The sequence below is a fragment of the Arachis stenosperma genome, chromosome 4 (assembly GCF_014773155.1).
Source record: "Arachis stenosperma cultivar V10309 chromosome 4, arast.V10309.gnm1.PFL2, whole genome shotgun sequence".
In the NCBI taxonomy this organism is placed as follows: domain Eukaryota; kingdom Viridiplantae; phylum Streptophyta; class Magnoliopsida; order Fabales; family Fabaceae; genus Arachis; species Arachis stenosperma.
In genome coordinates this window covers 120599630-120619620 of record NC_080380.1, presented here as the reverse complement: position 1 = coordinate 120619620, position 19991 = coordinate 120599630, and the positions used below count along the sequence as shown (strand labels likewise).

Here is a 19991-nt window from a genome sequence, read left to right as displayed (position 1 = left end):
GTTGGTGATGTCTCAACTTGTCCCTTCTCACTGTAAGCTTTCTCTGTGTGTCTTGATGCTTAATTTCAATGTGCTCAAGAGAGAGTACTTGGTTGATAGTGTAATGATCTTCTGTTCCCAGCTGTTGGTACACTAATTGTACTTTATCACCTTTGGAAAATCCTTCAGTTGGAAATTTTTTATTCTTCCACCCTTTGTAAGCCTTCTTCCTGTTTTTCTTCTTTTTCTTCCTTGTTGATCTGTCTTCTTTGACAGTGACTCGAGTTGTGATTCCTCCCTTTTTGTTTATCAGCCTAGCCTCTTTTTGAATTCCTTCCCCTCCTTGTACCTGCTCACTCTTCTGTTCTATTGTGTTGCTGAGTGCTTGTCCTGGAAGATAGTCACTTTTCTTGCTTGTTTCTTCCTTACTTTGTGATTCTGGAAACACTTTCAAGGTAATGCTCTCTTCATGCATCTTGAGGGTTAGCTCTCCCTGTTCTATGTCTACAATGGCTCTAGCAGTGGCCAAAAATGGTCGACCAGGTATTATGGAGTCATTCTCATTCTCTGATGAATCTAGGATCACAAAATCTGCCGGATAGATGAACTTGTCAACCTTAACTAAAAGGTTATCAATCAACCCTTTAGGATATACTACTGATTGGTCCACCAATTCCAAGGACATCTTTATTGGTTTCACCTCTTCTATGCCAAGCTTTTTCACTAAAGAAGATGGGATTAGATTTATACTTGCTCCTAAGTCACACATCCCCTTGTTGATGAATAAGTTTCCAATAGTGCAGGGTAGGAAGAAACCTCCAGGATCTTCAAGCTTGGGAAGGAACCCCTTTTTGATTAGTGCACTGCATTCTTCACTAAGCATTACAGTCTCCTTCTCATTCCAACTTCTTTTCTTGTTGATGAGCTCCTTTAAGAATTTGGCATATAGAGGCATTTGCTCTAATGCCTCAGCCAAAGGTATGTTGATTTCCAGCTTCTTGAAAGTCTCAAGAAATTTGTGGAAATGCTGATCCTTTGTCTCTTTGTGGAATCTTTGGGGATACGGTAGTGGTGGTGTTAAGCTCTTCTCCACTTGATGTTGTCTTGGATTTGGTTCTTCCATGATCTGCTTTCCCTTCTTTGAGTTCTTTGGTTGGTTGTTTTCTTCTGTGAGCTTTTCTGGAACATTCTTGCTTGTTATGTCCTTGTTGTTAGCTTCATCTTTCTCTGTTGACTCTTTGTCATTTTCCAAAAGTTCCTTAGTTGCTCCTTGGTTGCCATCCACTAATATCTTTCCACTCCTTAATTGCACGACTTTGCATTCTTTCTTTGGGTTAGGAATGGTGTCACTTGGTAGTGAGCTTGATGGTTTTTCAACAGAAATTTGTTTGGAAATTTGTCCAATCTGCCTTTCTAAGTTCTTCATGGAAGCTTCTTGGTTTTTTGTTGTCAATTCTTGGTTCTTCATCATTTTCTCCATAAGCAGCTCTAGATTAGTGATCCTCTGAGATTCTTGTGAAATTAGTTGGTTTTGGGGTGTTGGTGGATGATGATAAGTGTTTTGGTTAGTTGGGTGGTTATTGGGTAGGTGATGGTTAGAGTTGGGGTAATTATTTTGTGGTTTTCTGTATGTGTTTTGGTTAGTGGTTGGCTGGGGGTTGTGGTTTGTGCTTTTCCAATTGTTCTTACTTGAGTTTCTTTGCCATGGTTGTTGGCTTTGATTTTGGTTGTCTCTCCATCTGAGGTTGGGATGGTTTTTCCAAGAGGGATTGTAAGTATCACCATAGACTTCATTTGTTCCAGGATTTTGGTTGTGCATGTATTGGACTTGCTCTTGCTGTTGCTCCTCTTGGGTTTCTTCATTTTGCACCCATGTGGTTGATGGTTAGCTTGTGGCACTCACTGATGCTACTTGCAGGCCATCAATTCTTTTGGCCATTTGCTCAAACTGTTGTTGAATCTGCTGCTGCATCATCTTGTTCTGAGCTAGAATTGAATCCACTCCTTCCAACTCCATTACTCCTCTTCTTTGTGATGGTTGGCGTTGCCTTTGGTGGGCAAAGAAATATTGGTTGTTAGCCACCATATCAATGAGGTTTTGAGCTTCCTCTGTAGTTTTCATGAGTTGTAATGAGCCTCCAGCTGAATGATCAAGTGCTTCTTGAGCTTTCAGAGTAAGTCCTTTATAGAAGTTCTGCAACTTATCCCACTGATGAGCGGATAATTTATACACTTTTTGGCATTGTTTTTAGTATGTTTTTGGTATAATCTAGTTAGTTTTTAGTATATTTTTATTAGTTTTTAGTTAAAAATCACTTTTCTGGACTTTACTATGAGTTTGTGTGTTTTTCTGTGATTTCAGGAATTTTCTGGCTGAAATTGAGGGACCTGAGCAAAAATCTGATTCAGAGACTAAAAAGGACTGCAGATGCTGTTGGATTCTGACCTCCCTGCACTCGAAGTGGATTTTCTGGAGCTACAGAATCCCAATTGGCGCGCTCTTAACGGCGTTGGAAAGTAGACATCCTGGGCTTTCCAGAAATATATGATAGTCCATACTTTGCCCAAGATTTTATGGCCCAAACCGGCGTTCAAAGTCACCTCAAGAAATCCCAGTGTTAAACGCTGGAACTGGCACCAAAATGGGAGTTAAACGCCCAAACTGGCATAAAAGCTGGCGTTTAACTCCAAGAAGAGTCTCTACACGAAAATGCTTCATTGCTCAGCCCAAGCACACACCAAGTGGGCCCGGAAGTGGATTTTTATGTCATTTACTCATTTCTGTAAACCTTAGGCTACTAGTTTTCTATAAGTAGGACCTTTTACTATTGTATTGAGAAATCAAGAGGTAGCTATCTTCATTTTTATGCTATCTTAGATCATTGGGAGGCTGGCCATTCGGCCATGCCTAGACCTTGTTCTTATGTATTTTCAACGGTGGAGTTTCTACACACATAGATTAAGGTGTGGAGCTCTGCTGTACCTCGAGTATTAATGCAATTACTACTGTTCTTCCATTCAATTCCGCTTGTTCTTGTTCTAAGATATTCATTTGCACCCAAGAACATGATGAATGTGATGATTATGTGACGCTCATCATCATTCTCACTTATGAACAAAGTGACTGACAACCACTCTTGTTCTACAAGCAAACGAGGCTCTAATGTATATCTCTTAGATTCCTGGTTGCACGATGCATGGTTGATCGCCTGACAACCGAGTGCTCGCCTGACAAACGAGCCAGCCATTCCGTGAGATCAGAGTCTTCGTGGTATAGGCAAGAACTGATGGCAGCATTCAAGAGAATCCGGAAGGTCTAACCTTGTCTGTGGTATTCTGAGTAGGATTCAATGACTGAATGACTGTGACGTGCTTCAAACTCCTAGCAGGCGGGGCGTTAGTGACAGACGCAAAAGAATCGATGGATTCTATTCCGGCCTGACCGAGAACCGACAGCTGAATTCCGCGTGCTGTGACAGAGCATATGCAATCGTTTTCACTGAGAGGATGGGAGGTAGCCATTGACAACGGTGAAACCCTACACAAGCTTGCCATGGAAAGGAATAAGAAGGATTGGATGAAGACAGTAGGAAAGCAGAGAGACGGAAGGGAAGGCATCTTCATGCGCTTGTCTGAAGTTCCTACCAATGAATTACATAAGTACCTCTATCTTTATCTTTATGTTTTATGCGTTCATCACCATTATATATTTGAGTTTGCCTGACTAAGATTTACAAGATGACCATAGCTTGCTTCATACTAACAATCTCCGTGGGATCGACCCTTACTCACGTAAGGTATTACTTGGACGACCCAGTGCACTTGCTGGTTAGTTGTGCGAAGTTGTGTAATGCCATGGTATTGAGCTACCAAGTTTTTGGGACTCATGACCAGGGATTATGAGAGTTGTGAAAAAGTATTGTTCACAATTTTGCGCACCATGTTTTTGGCGCCGTTGCCGGAGATTGTTCAGTTTGGACAACTGACGGTTCATCTTGTTGCTTAGATTAGGTATTTTTTTCAGAGTTCTTAAGAATGAATTCTAGTGTTTCAAGGTGATGTTCTTATCATCACCAAAGCTGATTGATCTTCATCAATTTAGCTCATGAATGCAATGTCCTGTTGAAGCTTGGCTAGCCATGTCTAATTCCTTTAGACTGAAGCTTTAGACTAACATTGCATGATTCCTGAAATTCTCATTAAGAATTTTGATACCTTTGTTTTTCTTTTCCATATAATTTTCGAAAAATTCAAAAAAAAAAATTTAAAATCATAAAAACCAAAAAATATTTTATGTTTCTTGTTGAGTCTAGAGTCTCATCTTAAGTTTGGTGCCAATTGCATGCATTCATTCATGTGTCTTAAGGATCTTCAAGATGTTATTGATGATTTCTTACTCTAATCTTTAAATTCTCTTGACTTGAGTGCTTTGTGTGTCTATGCATTCTCATTAGTGTCAGTAGTATACAAACTGCTAAGTTTGGTGTCTTACATGCATTGTTATCTGATTTTAGTTGCATTTTGATTATTAAAAATCCAAAAATATTTTTAATTTGTGTCTTCTCAAGTCAATAATACAGAGAATTGAAGATTCAGAACATACAGCAGAGGAATTGCACAGAAAAAGTTGGGCGTTCAAAACGCCCAGTGAAGAAGGACAGACTGGCGTTTAAATGCCAGCCAGGGTACCTGGTTGGGCGTTTAACGCCCAAAAGGGTATAGTTTTGGGCGTTAAACGCCAGAATGTGCACCATTCTGGGCATTTAACGCCAGGATGGCACAAGAGGGAGGATTTTGTTTTCAAATCAATTTTTTTTCAAGTTTTCAAAGTTTTTCAAAATCAAATCTTTTTCAAATCATATCTTTTCAATCAAATGTTTTCAAAATCAATTTCTTTCCTTTTTCAAAGATACTTACTAACAATTAATGATTTGATTGAACATCTCTAGTATATTGCCTTTTCTGTTGAGAAAGGTTTAATGTTTGAATCATATCTTTTCTTGTTAGGCAAGTCATTAATTTTTAAAATCATATCTTTTTAAAATGTTTTTCAAATCATATCTTCTCAATCACATCTTTTTAAAACTAATCATATCTTCTTAACCACATCTTTTTCAAAATAGTTTTCAATCAAATCTTTTTTTTAATTTCAAAATCTTTTTCAAAAATCACTTGATTTCTTTTCCACTTTCATTTTCGAAAATCAATTAGTGTTTTTCAAAATTGTTTTCAAAATCTTTTCCTTAATTTTCGAAAATTACTTCCCTTCTTCTCACATCCTTCTATTTATGGACTAACACTATTCCTTAATGCAAAATTCGAACTCCATCTTCTTTGATAAGTTCGAATTTTCTACTTCTGTCTTCTACTTTTCTTTTCCTCTGACACCTAAAGGAATCTCTATACTGTGACATAGAGGATTCCACACTTTCTTGTCTCTTCTCTTTCATATGAGCAGGAACAAAGACAAAGGCATTCTTGTTGAAGCTGACCCTGAACCTGAAAGGACCTTGAAGCGAAAGCTAAGAGAAGCTAAGGCACAACTCTCTGTAAAGGACCTAACCGAATTCTTCAAAGAAGAAGAACACATGGTAGCCGAAAACAACAACAATGCCAACAATGCAAGGAAGGTGCTGGGTGACTTTACTGCACCTACTCCCGACTTCTATGGGAGAAGCATCTCTATCCCTGCCATTGGAGCAAACAACTTTGAGCTTAAGCCTCAATTAGTTTCTCTAATGCAACAGAATTGCAAGTTTCATGGACTTCCATTGGAAGATCCTCATCAGTTCTTAGCTGAATTCTTGCAAATCTGTGACACTGTCAAGACTAATGGGGTAGACCCTGAGGTCTACAGACTTATGCTATTCCCTTTTGCTGTAAGAGACAGAGCTAGGACATGGTTGGACTCACAACCTAAAGAAAGCCTAGACTCATGGGAAAAGCTAGTCAATGCCTTCTTGGCAAAGTTCTTTCCACCTCAAAAATTGAGTAAGCTTAGAGTGGAAGTCCAAACCTTCAGACAAAAGGATGGAGAATCCCTCTATGAAGCTTTGGAAAGATACAAACAATTAATCAGAAAGTGTCCCTCTGACATGCTTTCTGAATGGAGCATCATAGGTATTTTCTATGATGGTCTCTCTGAACTGTCCAAGATGTCTTTGGATAGCTCTGCTGGAGGATCTCTTCATTTGAAGAAGACGCCTGCAGAAGCTCAAGAACTGATTGAAATGGTTGCAAATAACCAATTCATGTACACTTCTGAAAGAAATCCTGTGAACAATGGGACTAGTCAGAAGAAAGGAGTTCTTGAGATTGACACTCTGAATGCCATATTGGCTCAGAATAAAATATTGACTCAACAAGTCAATTTGATTTCTCAAAGTCTGTCTGGAATGCAAAATGCACCAAGCAGTACTAAGGAAGCTTCATCTGAGGAAGAAGCTTATGATCCTAAGAACCCTTCAATGGAAGAGGTGAATTACATGGGAGAACCCTATGGAAACACCTATAATCCTTCATGGAGGAATCATCCAAATCTTTCATGGAAGGATCAACAGAGACCTCAACAAGGTTTCAATAACAATAATGGTGGAAGAAACAGGTTTAGCAATAGCAAGCCTTTTCCATCATCTTCTCAGCAACAGACAGAGAGTTCTAAGCAGAATACCTCTGACTTAGCAACCATGGTCTCTGATCTAATCAAAACCACTCAAAGTTTCATGACTGAAACAAGGTCCTCCATTAGAAATTTGGAAGGACAAGTGGGTCAGCTGAGCAAGAAAATTACTGAACTCCCTCCTAGTACTCTCCCAAGCAATACAGAAGAAAATCCAAAAGGAGAGTGCAAGGCCATCAATATGGCCGAATTTTGGGAGGAAGAAGAGGCAGTGAACGCCACTGAGGAAGGCCTCACTGGGCGTCCACTGGCTTCCAATGAGTTCCCCAATGAGGAACCATGGGAATCTGAGGCTCAAAACGAGACCATAGAGATCCCATTGGACTTACTTCTGCCATTCATGAGCTCTGATGAGTATTCTTCCTCTGAAGAGGATGAGTATGTCACTGAAGAGCAAGTTGCTAAATACCTTGGAGCAATCATAAAACTAAATGACAAGTTGTTTGGAAATGAGACTTGGGAGGATGAACTCCCTTTGCTCACCAAAGAACTGGATGACTTGTCTAGGCAGAAACTGCCTCCAAAGAGACAGGACCCTGGGAAGTTTTCAGTACCTTGCACCATAGGCACCATGACCTTCAAGAAGGCCTTGTGTGACTTAGGGTCAAGTGTAAACCTCATGCCCCTCTCTGTAATGGAGAAACTAGGGATCTTTGAGGTACAAGCTGCAAGAATCTCATTAGAGATGGCAGACAACTCAAGAAAACAAGCCTATGGACTTGTAGAGGATGTTCTGGTCAAAGTTGAAAACCATTACATCCCTACTGATTTCATAGTCCTAGAGACTGGGAAGTGCATGGATGAATCCATCATCCTTGGCAGACCCTTCCTAGCCACAGCAAAGGCTGTGATTGATGTTGATAGAGGAGAGTTGATCATTCAAGTGAATGAAGAATCCTTGGTGTTTAAGGCTCAAGGATATCCCTCTGTCATCATGGAGAGGAAGCATGAAGAGCTTCTCTCAAAGCAGAGCCAAACAGAGCCCCCACAGTCAAACTCTAAGTTTGGTGTTGGGAGGCCACAACCAAACTCTAAGTTTGGTGTTGAACCCCCACATTCAAACTCTAAGTTTGGTGTTGGGAGGTTCCAACATGGCTCTGAGTATCTGTGAGGCTCCATGAGAGTCCTCTGTCAAGCTAATGACATTAAAGAAGCGCTTGTTGGGAGGCAACCCAATGTTTTATAATTAACTATTTTCTTTTGTTATTTTATCTTTTTTGTAGGTTGATGATCATGAGAAGTCACAAAATCAATGAAAAAAGAAAAAACAGAATGAAAAACAGGAAAAAAAACAGCACACCCTGGAGGACGCACCCACTGGCGTTTAAACGCCAGTGAGGTTAGCTGTTGGGCGTTTAACGCCCAGTCTGGCACCATTCTGGGCGTTTAACGCCAGAAAGGGGCACCAGACTGGCGTTAAATGCCAGAAAAGGGCAAGAACCTGGCGTTAAACGCCAGGAATGGGCACCAGCCCGGCGTTTAACGCCAGAAATGGCACAAAACGTGATTTTGAATGCCATTTGGTGCAGGGATGACTTTTCCTTGACACCTCAAGATCTGTGGACCCCACAGGATCCCCACCTACCCTACCACTCTCTCTCTTCTTCACCAATCACCTCAACACCTCTTCCCCAAAAACCCCTCACCTATCAAATCCCTTCTTTCTCTTCACCACTCACATCCATCCTTCATAAAACCCCACCTACCATTCAAATTCAAACCACTTTCCCACCCAAACCCACCCTCAAATGGCCGAACAACCCCTTCCCCCTCTCCTATATAAACCCTCCTTCACTCCTTCATTTTCACACACCTTAAACACCATCTCTCTCCCCTTTGGCCGGATACAAAGCCATTCCCTTTCTCCTCATTTCTTCTTCTTCTACTCTCTTCTTTCTTCTTTTGCTCGAGGACGAGCAAACATTTTAAGTTTGGTGTGGTAAAAGCATTGCTTTTTGTTTTTCCATAACCATTTATGGCATCCAAGGCCGGAGAAACCTCTAAAAAGAGGAAAGGGAAGGCAAAGGCTTCCACCTCCGAGTCATGGGAGATGGAAAGATTCATCTCAAGGGTGCATTAAGACCACTTCTATGAAGTTGTGGCCATGAAGAAGGTGATCCCTGAGATCCCTTTCAAACTCAAAAAGGGTCAACTTTGATCAAAGGTTCGACCAAGCCCTCACAGACATTTGTGAAGAGGGCGCTCAATGGAAGAGAGATTCAAGAGGGAAACCGGTTCAACTGAGAAGGCATGACCTCAAGCCCATCACTAAGAAAAGGATGGAGCAAACAAGAGACCCCTCTCATCATGAGATCCCTGAGATGCCTCAAGGGATGCACTTTCCTCCACAAGACTATTGGGAGCAACTGAACACCTCCCTAGGAGAACTGAGTTCCAACATGGGACAACTAAGGGTGGAGCACCAAGAACACTCCATTCTCCTCCATGAAATTAGAGAAGATCAAAGAATCATGAGAGAGGAGCAACAAAGACAAGGAAGAAACATTGAGGAGCTCAAGCACTCCATAAGACCTTCAAGAGGAAGAACAAGCCGCCATCACTAAGGTGGACCCGTTCTTTAATCTCCTTGTTCTTTATTTCTTCTGTTTTTCGAAAATTTATGCTTATGTTTATCCATGTTTGTGTCTTATGATCATTAGTGTCTTAGTGTCTATGCCTTAAAGTTATGAATGTCCTATGAATCCATCACCTCTCTTAAATGAAAACTGTTTTTATCACAAAAGAACAAGAAGTACAGGATTTCGAATTCATCTTTAAAACTAGCTTAATTAGTTTGATGTGGTGACAATACTTTTTGTTTTCTGAATGTATGCTTAAACAGTGCATATGTCTTTTGAATTTGTTGTTCATGAATGTTAAAGTTGTTGGCTCTTGAAAGAATGATGAAAAAGGAGACATGTTACTGAGGATCTGAAAAATCATAAAAATGATTCTTGAAGCAAGAAAAAGCAGTGAATGCAAAAAAAAAACGAAAAAAAAAGAGGAGAAAGAGAAAAAGAAAGAAATAAGAGTTGTGATCCAAGGCAAATAAGAGTGTGCTTAAGAACCCTGGACACCTCTAATTGGGGACTCTAGCAAAGCTGAGTCACAATCTGAAAAGGTTCACCCAATTATGTGTCTGTGGCATATATGTATCCGGTGGTAATACTGGAAGACAGAGTGCTTTGGGCCACGGCCAAGACTCAATAAGTAGCTGTGTTCAAGAATCATCATACTTAACTAAGAGAATCAATAACACTATCTGGATTCTGAGTTCCTAAAGAAGCCAATCATTCTGAATTTCAAAGGATAAAGTGAGATGCCAAAACTGTTCGGAGGCAAAAAGCTACTAGTCCCGCTCATCTAATTTGGAGCTATGTTTCATTGATAATTTGGAGTCTATAGTATATTCTCTTCTTTTTATCTTATTTGATTTTCAGTTGCTTGAGGACAAGCAACAATTTAAGTTTGGTGTTGTGATGAGCGGATAATTTATACACTTTTTGGCATTGTTTTTAGTATGTTTTTGGTATAATCTAGTTAGTTTTTAGTATATTTTTATTAGTTTTTAGTTAAAAATCACTTTTCTGGACTTTACTATGAGTTTGTGTGTTTTTCTGTGATTTCAGGTATTTTCTGGCTGAAATTGAGGGACCTGAGCAAAAATCTGATTCAGAGACTAAAAAGGACTGCAGATGCTGTTGGATTCTGACCTCCCTGCACTCAAAGTAGATTTTCGGGAGCTACAGAATCCCAATTGGCGCGCTCTCAACGGCGTTGGAACGTAGACATCCTGGGCTTTCCAGCAATATATGATAGTCCATACTTTGCCCAAGATTTGATGGCCCAAACCGGCGTTCAAAGTCACCTCAAGAAATCCCAGCGTTAAACGCTGGAACTGGCACCAAAATGGGAGTTAAACGCCCAAACTGGCATAAAAGCTGGCGTTTAACTCCAAGAAGAGTCTCTACACGAAAATGCTTCATTGCTCAGCCCAAGCACACACCAAGTGGGCCCGGAAGTGGATTTTTATGTCATTTACTCATTTCTGTACACCTTAGGCTACTAGTTTTCTATAAGTAGGACCTTTTACTATTGTATTGAGACATCAAGAGGTAGCTATCTTCATTTTTATGCTATCTTAGATCATTGGGAGGCTGGCCATTCGGCCATGCCTAGACCTTGTTCTTATGTATTTTCAACGGTGGAGTTTCTACACACCATAGATTAAGGTGTGGAGCTCTGCTGTACCTCGAGTATTAATGCAATTACTATTGTTCTTCCATTCAATTCCGCTTGTTCTTGTTCTAAGATATTCATTTGCACCCAAGAACATGATGAATGTGATGATTATGTGACGCTCATCATCATTCTCACTTATGAACAAAGTGACTGACAACCACTCTTGTTCTACAAGCAAACGAGGCTCTAATGTATATCTCTTAGATTCCTGGTTGCACGATGCATGGTTGATCGCCTGACAACCGAGTGCTCGCCTGACAAACGAGCCAGCCATTCCGTGAGATCAGAGTCTTCGTGGTATAGGCAAGAACTGATGGCAGCATTCAAGAGAATCCGGAAGGTCTAACCTTGTCTGTGGTATTCTGAGTAGGATTCAATGACTGAATGACTGTGACGTGCTTCAAACTCCTAGCAGGCGGGGCGTTAGTGACAGACGCAAAAGAATCGATGGATTCTATTCCGGCCTGACCGAGAACCGACAGCTGAATTCCGCGTGCTGTGACAGAGCATATGCAATCATTTTCACTGAGAGGATGGGAGGTAGCCATTGACAACGGTGAAACCCTACACAAGCTTGCCATGGAAAGGAATAAGAAGGATTGGATGAAGACAGTAGGAAAGCAGAGAGACGGAAGGGAAGGCATCTTCATGCGCTTGTCTGAAGTTCCTACCAATGAATTACATAAGTACCTCTATCTTTATCTTTATGTTTTATGCGTTCATCACCATTATATATTTGAGTTTGTCTGACTAAGATTTACAAGATGACCATAGCTTGCTTCATACTAACAATCTCCGTGGGATCGACCCTTACTCACGTAAGGTATTACTTAGACGACCCAGTGCACTTGCTGGTTAGTTGTGCGAAGTTGTGTAATGCCATGGTATTGAGCTACTGATGAGCGGATAATTTGTACGCTTTTTGGCATTGTTTTTAGTATGTTTTTGATATCTTTTAGTTAGTTTTTAGTATATTTTTATTAGTTTTTAATTAAAATTCACTTTTCTGGACTTTACTATGAGTTTGTGTATTTTTCTGTGATTTCAGGTATTTTCTGGCTGAAATTGAGGGATCTGAGCAAAAATCTGATCCAGAGACTCAAAAGGACTGCAGATGCTGTTGGATTCTGACCTCCCTGCACTCGAAGTGGATTTTCTGGAGCTATAGAAGCCCAATTGGCGCGCTCTCAACGGCGTTGGAAAGTAGACATCCTGGGCTTTCCAGCAATATATGATAGTCCATACTTTGCCCAAGATTTGATGGCCCAAATCGGCGTTCAAAGTCACCTCAAGAAATTCCAGCGTTAAACGCCGGAACTGGCACCTAATTGGGAGTTAAACGCCCAAACTGGCATAAAAGCTGGCGTTTAACTCCAAGGAGAGTCTCTACACGAAAATGCTTCATTGCTCAGCCCAAGCACACACCAAGTGGGCCCGGAGGTGGATTTTTATGTCATTTACTCATCTCTGTACACCCAAGGCTACTAGTTATCTATAAGTAGGACCTTTTACTATTGTATTAGAGGACTTTGGTAGCTATCTTCGTTTTATGCTATCTTAGATCATTGGGAGGCTGGCCATTCGGCCATGCCTAGACCTTATGCTTATGTATTTTCAACGGTGGAGTTTCTACACACCATAGATTAAGGTGTGGAGCTCTGCTGTACCTCGAGTATTAATGCAATTACTATTGTTCTTCCATTCAATTCCGCTTGTTCTTGTTCTAAGATATCACTTGTTCTTCAACTTGATGAATGTGATGATCCGTGACACTCATCATCATTCTCACCTATGAACAAGGTGACTGACAACCATTCTTGTTCTACAAGCAACCAAGGCTTAGTGAATATCTCTTGGATTCTTTAATCGGAATCTTCGTGGTATAGGCAGGACCTGATGGCGGCATTCAAGAGAATCCGGAAGGTCTAAACCTTGTCTGTGGTATTCTGAGTAGGATTCAATGATTGAATGACTGTGACGTGATTCAAACTCCTAGCAGGCTAGGGCGTTAGTGACAGACGCAAAAGTATCAATGGATATTATTCCGGCCTGACCGAGAACCGACAGCTGAATTCCGCTATGCCGTGACAGGGCATATGCCAATCGCTTTCACTGAGAGGATGGGAGGTAGCTGCTGACAACAGTGAAACCCTACACGAGCTTGCCATGGAAAGGAGTAAGAAGGATTGGATGAAGGCAGTAGGAAAGCAGAGAGACGGAAGGGAAGGCATCTTCATACGCTTGTCTGAAACTCTTACACCAATGATATACATAAGTATCTCTATCTTTACCTTTTATGTTATTATTCGTTTATCACCATACCCATTTGAGTCTGCCTGACTGAGATTTACAAGATGACCATAGCTTGCTTCATACCACCAATCTCCGTGGGATCGACCCTTACTCGCGTAAGGTTTATTACTTGGACGACCCAGTGCACTTGCTGGTTAGTTGTGCGAAGTTGTGTTTATGCCATGGTATTGAGCACCACGTCTTTGTAGCCATTACTAGGGATTGTTTATGTTTTGAAAAGTATTGATCACAATTTCGTGCACCAAGTTTTTGGCGCCGTTGCCGGGGATTGTTCAAGTTTTGAGCAAGCTCTTTGTCCGGTAACATCAGTGCCAAAATCCGGCAACAGCACCAAGTTTTTGGCGCCGTTGCCGGGGATTGTTCTTGTGTATGGACAACTGACGGTTCATCTTGTTGCTTAGATCAGGCATTTATTTTTTTTCGAAATTCTTGAAGGTGAAATTCTAGAGTTTCATGATGATTTGTTGAAATCTGGCTGGCTGAAAAGCCATGTCTAATCTTATTGGACCGAGGTTTCAACTTATCATCACAAGAGCTTGATGATTTTTATCAATCTTGCTTTTGGAGCAGTGATCTGCTAAGGCTTGGCTGGCCATTGGCCATGTCTAGTGTTTTGGACCGAAGCTTTCTTTGAAAGCTTGGCTGGCTGTGAAGCCATGTCTAATTCCTGGACCGGAGTCTTAGACTAGCATTGCACTGATTCCTGGGATTCTCATTAAGAATTTTGATATCTTTTTCCACTTAATTTTCGAAAAATACAAAAAAAATCACAAAATCATAAAAACCAAAAATATTTGATGTTTCTTGCTTAAGTTTAGTGTCTCATCTTAAGTTTGGTGTCAATAGCATGCATTCATTCATGTGTCTTAAGGATCTTCAAGTAATTCTTGATGATTTCTTACTCTGATCTTTGAATTCTTTTGACTTGAGTGTTTATGTGTCTCATATAGTGTCAGTAGTATACAAACTGCTAAGTTTGGTGTCTTGCATGCATTGTTATTTGATTCTTGTTGCATTTTTTATTATTAAAAAACCAAAAATATTTTTAATCTGTGTCTTTTCAAGTCAATAATACAAAGAATTGAAGATTCAGAACATGCTGCAGAGGAATTATACAGAAAAAGCTGAGCATTCAAAAATGCCCAGTGAAGAAGACAGACTGGCGTTTAAACGCCAGCCAGGGTGCCTGGTTGGGCGTTTAACGCCCAAAGAGGTAGCATTTTGGGCGTTAAACGCCAGAATGTATACCATTCTGGGCGTTTAACGCCAGGATGGTGCTAGGGGGAGAATTTTGTTTTCAAATCAATTTTTTTTCAAGTTTTCAAAGTTTTTCAAAATCAAATCTTTTTCAAATCATATCTTTTCAATCAAATGTTTTCAAAATCAATTTCTTTCCTTTTTCAAAGATACTTACTAACAATTAATGATTTGATTGAACATTTTTTGCCTTTTCTGTTGAGGAAGGTTTTATGTTTGAATCATATCTTTTCTTGTTAGGCAAGTCACTAATTTTTAAAATCAAATCTTTTTTTTAAATTGTTTTTAAATCATATCTTTTTAAAATTGTTTTCAAATCATATCTTCCCAATCACATCTTTTTAATCACATCTCTTTCAAATTAAGTTTTCAATCAAATCCCTTTAAATTTCAAATCTTTTTCAAAAATCATTTGATTTCTTTTCCACTCTTATTTTCGAAAATCAATTAAGTGTTTTTCAAAAATGTTTTCAAAATCTTCTAATTAATTTTCGAAAATTACTCCCCTCCTTCTCACATCCTTCTATTTATGGAGTACCACTCCTTCTCAATGCACAATTCGAACCTTATCTAATTAAAGTTCGAATTCTTCTTCTCCTTCTTCTTTCTATTTCTCTTTTCCTCTGACACCTCAAGGAATCTCTATACTGTGACATAGAGGATTCCACATTTTCTTGTTCTCTTCTCTTTCATATGAGCATGAGCAGAGACAAAGGCATTCTTGTTGAAGCTGATCCTGAACCCGAAAGGACCTTGAAAAGAAAGCTAAGAGAAGCCAAAGGACAACTCTCTATAGAGGACCTGACCGAATTCTTCAAAGAAAAAGAAGACATGGCAGCCGAAAACAACAACAATGCCAACAATGCAAGGAAGGTGCTGGGTGACTTCACTGCACCTACTCCCGACTTCTATGGGAGAAGCATCTCTATCCCTGCCATTGGAGCAAACAACTTTGAGCTTAAGCCTCAATTAGTTTCTCTAATGCAACAGAATTGCAAGTTCCATGGACTTCCAATGGAAGATCCTCATCAGTTCTTAGCTGAATTCTTGCAAATCTGTGACACAGTCAAGACTAATGGGGTAGACCCTAAGGTCTATAGACTGATGCTATTCCCTTTTGCTGTAAGAGACAGAGCTAGAATATTTCTCTAAAGAAAGCCTGGACTCTTGGGAAAAGCTAGTCAATGCCTTCTTGGCAAAGTTCTTTCCACCACAAAGATGGAGTAAGCTTAGAGTGGAAGTCCAAACCTTCAGACAGAAGGATGGAGAATCCCTCTATGAAGCTTGGGAAAGATACAAACAATTAATCAGAAGATGTCCCTCAGACATGCTTTCTGAATGGAGCATCATAGGTATCTTCTATGATGGTCTCTCTGAACTATCCAAGATGTCTTTGGATAGCTCTGCTGGAGGATCTCTTCATTTAAAGAAGACGCCTACAGAGGCTCAAGAGCTGATTGAAATGGTTGCAAATAACCAATTCATGTACACTTCTGAAAGGAATCCTGTGAATAATGGGACTAGTCAGAAGAAAGGAGTTCTTGAGATTGACACTCTGAATGCCATACTGGCTCAGAACAAGATATTGACTCAACAAGTCAATTTGATTTCTCAAAGTCTGTCTGGAATGCAAAATGCACCAAGCAGTACAAGATGCTTCATCTGAGGAAGAAGCTTATGATCCTGAGAACCCTTCAATGGAAGAGGTGAATTACCTAGGAGAACCCTATGGAAACACCTATAATTCTTCATGGAGAAATCACCCAAATTTCTCATGGAAAAATCAAGAGAGACCTCAACAAGGTTTCAATAACAATAATGGTGGAAGAAACAGGCTTGGCAATAACAAGCCTTTTCCATCATCTTCTCAGCAACAGACAGAGAGTTCTAAGCAGAATACCTCTGACTTAGCAACAATGGTCTCTGATCTAATCAAAACCACTCAAAGTTTCATGAATGAAACAAGGTACTCCATCAGAAATTTGGAAGGACAAGTGGGACAGCTGAGCAAGAAAATTACTGAACTCCCTCCTAGTACTCTCCCAAGTAATACAGAAGAAAATCCAAAAGGAGAGTGCAAAGCCATAAACATGGCCGAATATGGAGAGGAAAGAGAGGAGGTGGACGCCACTGAGGAAGACCTCAATGGGCGTGCACCAACCTCCTCTGAATTCCCCAATGAGGAACCATGGGAATCTGAGGCTCAAAATGAGACCATAGAGATTCCATTGGACTTACTTCTGCCTTTCATGAGCTCTGATGAGTATTCTTCCTCTGAAGAGGATGAGTATGTCACTGAAGAGCAAGTTGCTAAATATCTTGGAGCAATCATGAAGCTAAATGACAAGTTATTTGGAAATGAGACTTGGGAAGATGAATCTCCCTTGCTCACCAAAGAACTGGATGACTTGTCTAGGCAGAAATTACCTCAAAAGAGACAAGATCCTGGGAAGTTTTCAATACCTTGTACCATTGGCACCATGACCTTCAAGAAGGCCTTGTGTGACTTAGGGTCAAGTGTAAACCTCATGCCTCTCTCTGTAATGGAGAAGCTAGGGATCTTTGAGGTACAAGCTGCAAGAATCTCATTGGAGATGGCAGACAACTCAAGAAAACAAGCTCATGGACTTGTAGAGAATGTTTTGGTAAAAGTTGAAGACCATTACATCCCTACTGATTTCATAGTCCTAGAGACTGGGAAGTGCATGGATGAATCCATCATCCTTGGCAGACCCTTCCTAGCCACAGCAAAGGCTGTGATTGATGTTGATAGAGGTGAACTAATCATTCAAGTGAATGAAGAATCCTTTGTGTTTAAGGCTCAAGGATATCCCTCTGTCACCATGGAGATGAAGCTTGAAGAGCTTCCCTCAAATCAGAGACAAATAGAGCCCCCAAAGTCAAACTCTAAGTTTGGTGTTGGGAGGCCACAACCAAACTCTAAGTTTGGTGTTGAACCCCCACATTCAAACTCTAAGTTTGGTGTTGGGAGGTTCCCATATTGCTCTGATCATTTGTAAGGCTCAATGAGAGCCATCTGTCAAGCTACTGACTTTAAAGAAGCGCTTGTTGGGAGGCAACCCAATGATTAGATTTTATATATTTTCTTTTGTTATTTATGTTTTTTGTAGTTGATGATCTAAGAAGTCACAAAATCAATGAAAAAAGCAAAAACAAAATGAAAACAGGAAGAAAAACAGCACCCTGGAGGAAGATGTTGCTGGCTTTCAAACGCCAGTAAGCCTAGCAGTTGGGCGTTTAACGCCCAGTCTGGCACCATTCTGGGCGTTTAACGCCAGAAAGGGGCACCAGACTGGCGTTAAACGCCAGAAAAGGGCTAAAACCTGGCGTTAAACGCCAGGAATGGGCATCAGCCCGGCGTTTAACGCCAGAAATGGCTCAAAACGTGATTTTGAGCAACATTTGGTGCAGGGATGACTTTTCCTTGACACCACAGGATCTGTGGACCCCACAGGACCCCACCACCACCCTCTCTCTTCTTCCCCCATTCACCAATCACCTCAATACCTCTTCCCCAAAAAAACCCTTCACCTATCAAATCCCATCTTTCTCTTCACCACTCACATCCATCCTTCATAAATCCCCACCAACCTCACCCTTCAAATTCAAACCACTTTCCCTCCCAAACCCACCCATACATGGCCGAACTCCTTCTCCCCTCTCTCCTATAAATACCCTTCTTCCCTTCTTCATTTTCACACAACCTAAACACCACTTCTCCCCCTATTTGGCCGAATACACCACCATCTCCCTCTCCCTCATTTCTTCTTCTTCTACTCTCTTCTTTCTTCTTTTGCTCGAGGACGAGCAAACATTTTAAGTTTGGTGTGGTAAAAGCGTTGCTTTTTCGTTTTTCCATAACCATTATGGCATCCAAGGCCGGAGAAACCTCTAAAAAGAGGAAAGGGAAGGCAAAAGCTTCCACCTCCGAGTCATGGGAGATGGATAGATTCATCTCAAGGGTGCATCAAGACCACTTCTATGAAGTTGTGGCCTTGAAGAAGGTGATCCCCGAGGTCCCCTTTTCACTCAAAAAGGGTGAATATCCGGAGATCCGCCATGAGATCCGAAGAAGAGGTTGGGAAGTACTTACCAACCCCATTCAACAAGTCGGAATCTTGATGGTTCAAGAGTTCTATGCCAATGCATGGATCACCAAGAACCATGATCAAAGTGTGAACCCGGATCCAAAGAATTATCTTACTATGGTTCGGGGGAAATACTTGGATTTTTGTCCGGAAAGTGTAAGGTTGGCATTCAACTTGCCTATGATGCAAGGAGATGAACACCCTTACACAAGAAGGGTCAACTTTGATCAAAGGTTGGACCAAGTCCTCACAGTTATATGTGAAGAGGGCGCACAATGGAAGAGAGATTCAAGAGGCAAGCCGGTCCAATTGAGAAGGCATGACCTCAAGCCCGTGGCTAGAGGATGGTTAGAGTTCATTCAACGCTCAATCATTCCCACTAGCAACCGGTCCGAAGTCACTCTAGACTGGGCCATCATGATTCATAGTATCATGATTAGAGAAGAAGTGGAAGTTCATGAGGTTATAGCCCAAGAACTCTATAAAGTGGCGGACAAGTCTTCCACCTTAGCAAGGCTAGCCTTTCCTCATCTCATTTGTCACCTCTGTTATTCAGTTGGAGTTGACATAGAAGGAGATACCCCCATTGATGAGGACAAGCCCATCACCAAGAAAAGGATGGAGCACACAAGAGACCCCTCTCATCAAGAGATCCCTGAGATGCCTCAAGGGATGCACTTTCCTCCACAAGACTATTGGGAGCAAGTAAACACCTCCCTAGGAGAACTAAGTTCCAACATGGGACAACTAAGGGTGGAGCACCAAGAACACTCCATTCTCCTCCATGAAATTAGAGAAGATCAAAGAATCATGAGAGAGGAGCAACAAAGACAAGGAAGAGACATTGAGGAGCTCAAGCACTCCATAGGATCTTCAAGAGGAAGAAAGAGCCGCCATCACTAAGGTGGACCCGTTCTTTAATTTCCTTGTTCTTTAATCTTCTGTTTTTCGAATTTTATGCTTTATGTTTGTTCATGTTTGTGTCTTGTGATCATTAGTATCTTAGTGTCTATGCCTTAAAGTTATGAATGTCCTATGAATCCATCACCTCTCTTAATAAAAACGTGCTTAATTGAAAAGGAAAGAATTGCATGAATTCTGAATTTTATAACAGTTTAATTATATTGATGTGGTGGCAACACTTTTGTTCTCTGAATGTATGCTTGAACAGTGCATATGTCTTTTGAATTTGTGGTTCATGAATATTGGCTCTTGAAAGAATGATGAAAAAGGAGACATGTTACTGAGGATCTGAAAAATCATAAAAATGATTCTTGAAGCAAGAAAAAGCAGTGAATACAAAAAAAAAGGGGAAGAAAGCAAGCGAAAAAAAAAACGAAAAAAAAAGAGAAAAAGAAAGAAAAAGAAAAGAATAAAGTTGTGATCCAAGGCAATAAGAGTGTGCTTAAGAA

At 40.6% G+C, this 19991-nt stretch overlaps 1 non-coding gene across 1 annotated transcript; it reads right to left on the bottom strand.

The window, feature by feature from the left end:
- Window positions 1-15695: 15695 nt before the first annotated feature.
- On the bottom strand, window positions 15696-15803 carry LOC130978180 (small nucleolar RNA R71). Its single transcript, XR_009085837.1, has one exon. It is a non-coding gene; the product is annotated as a small nucleolar RNA R71 (small nucleolar RNA).
- Between the last annotated feature and the right edge of the window lie 4188 nt (window positions 15804-19991).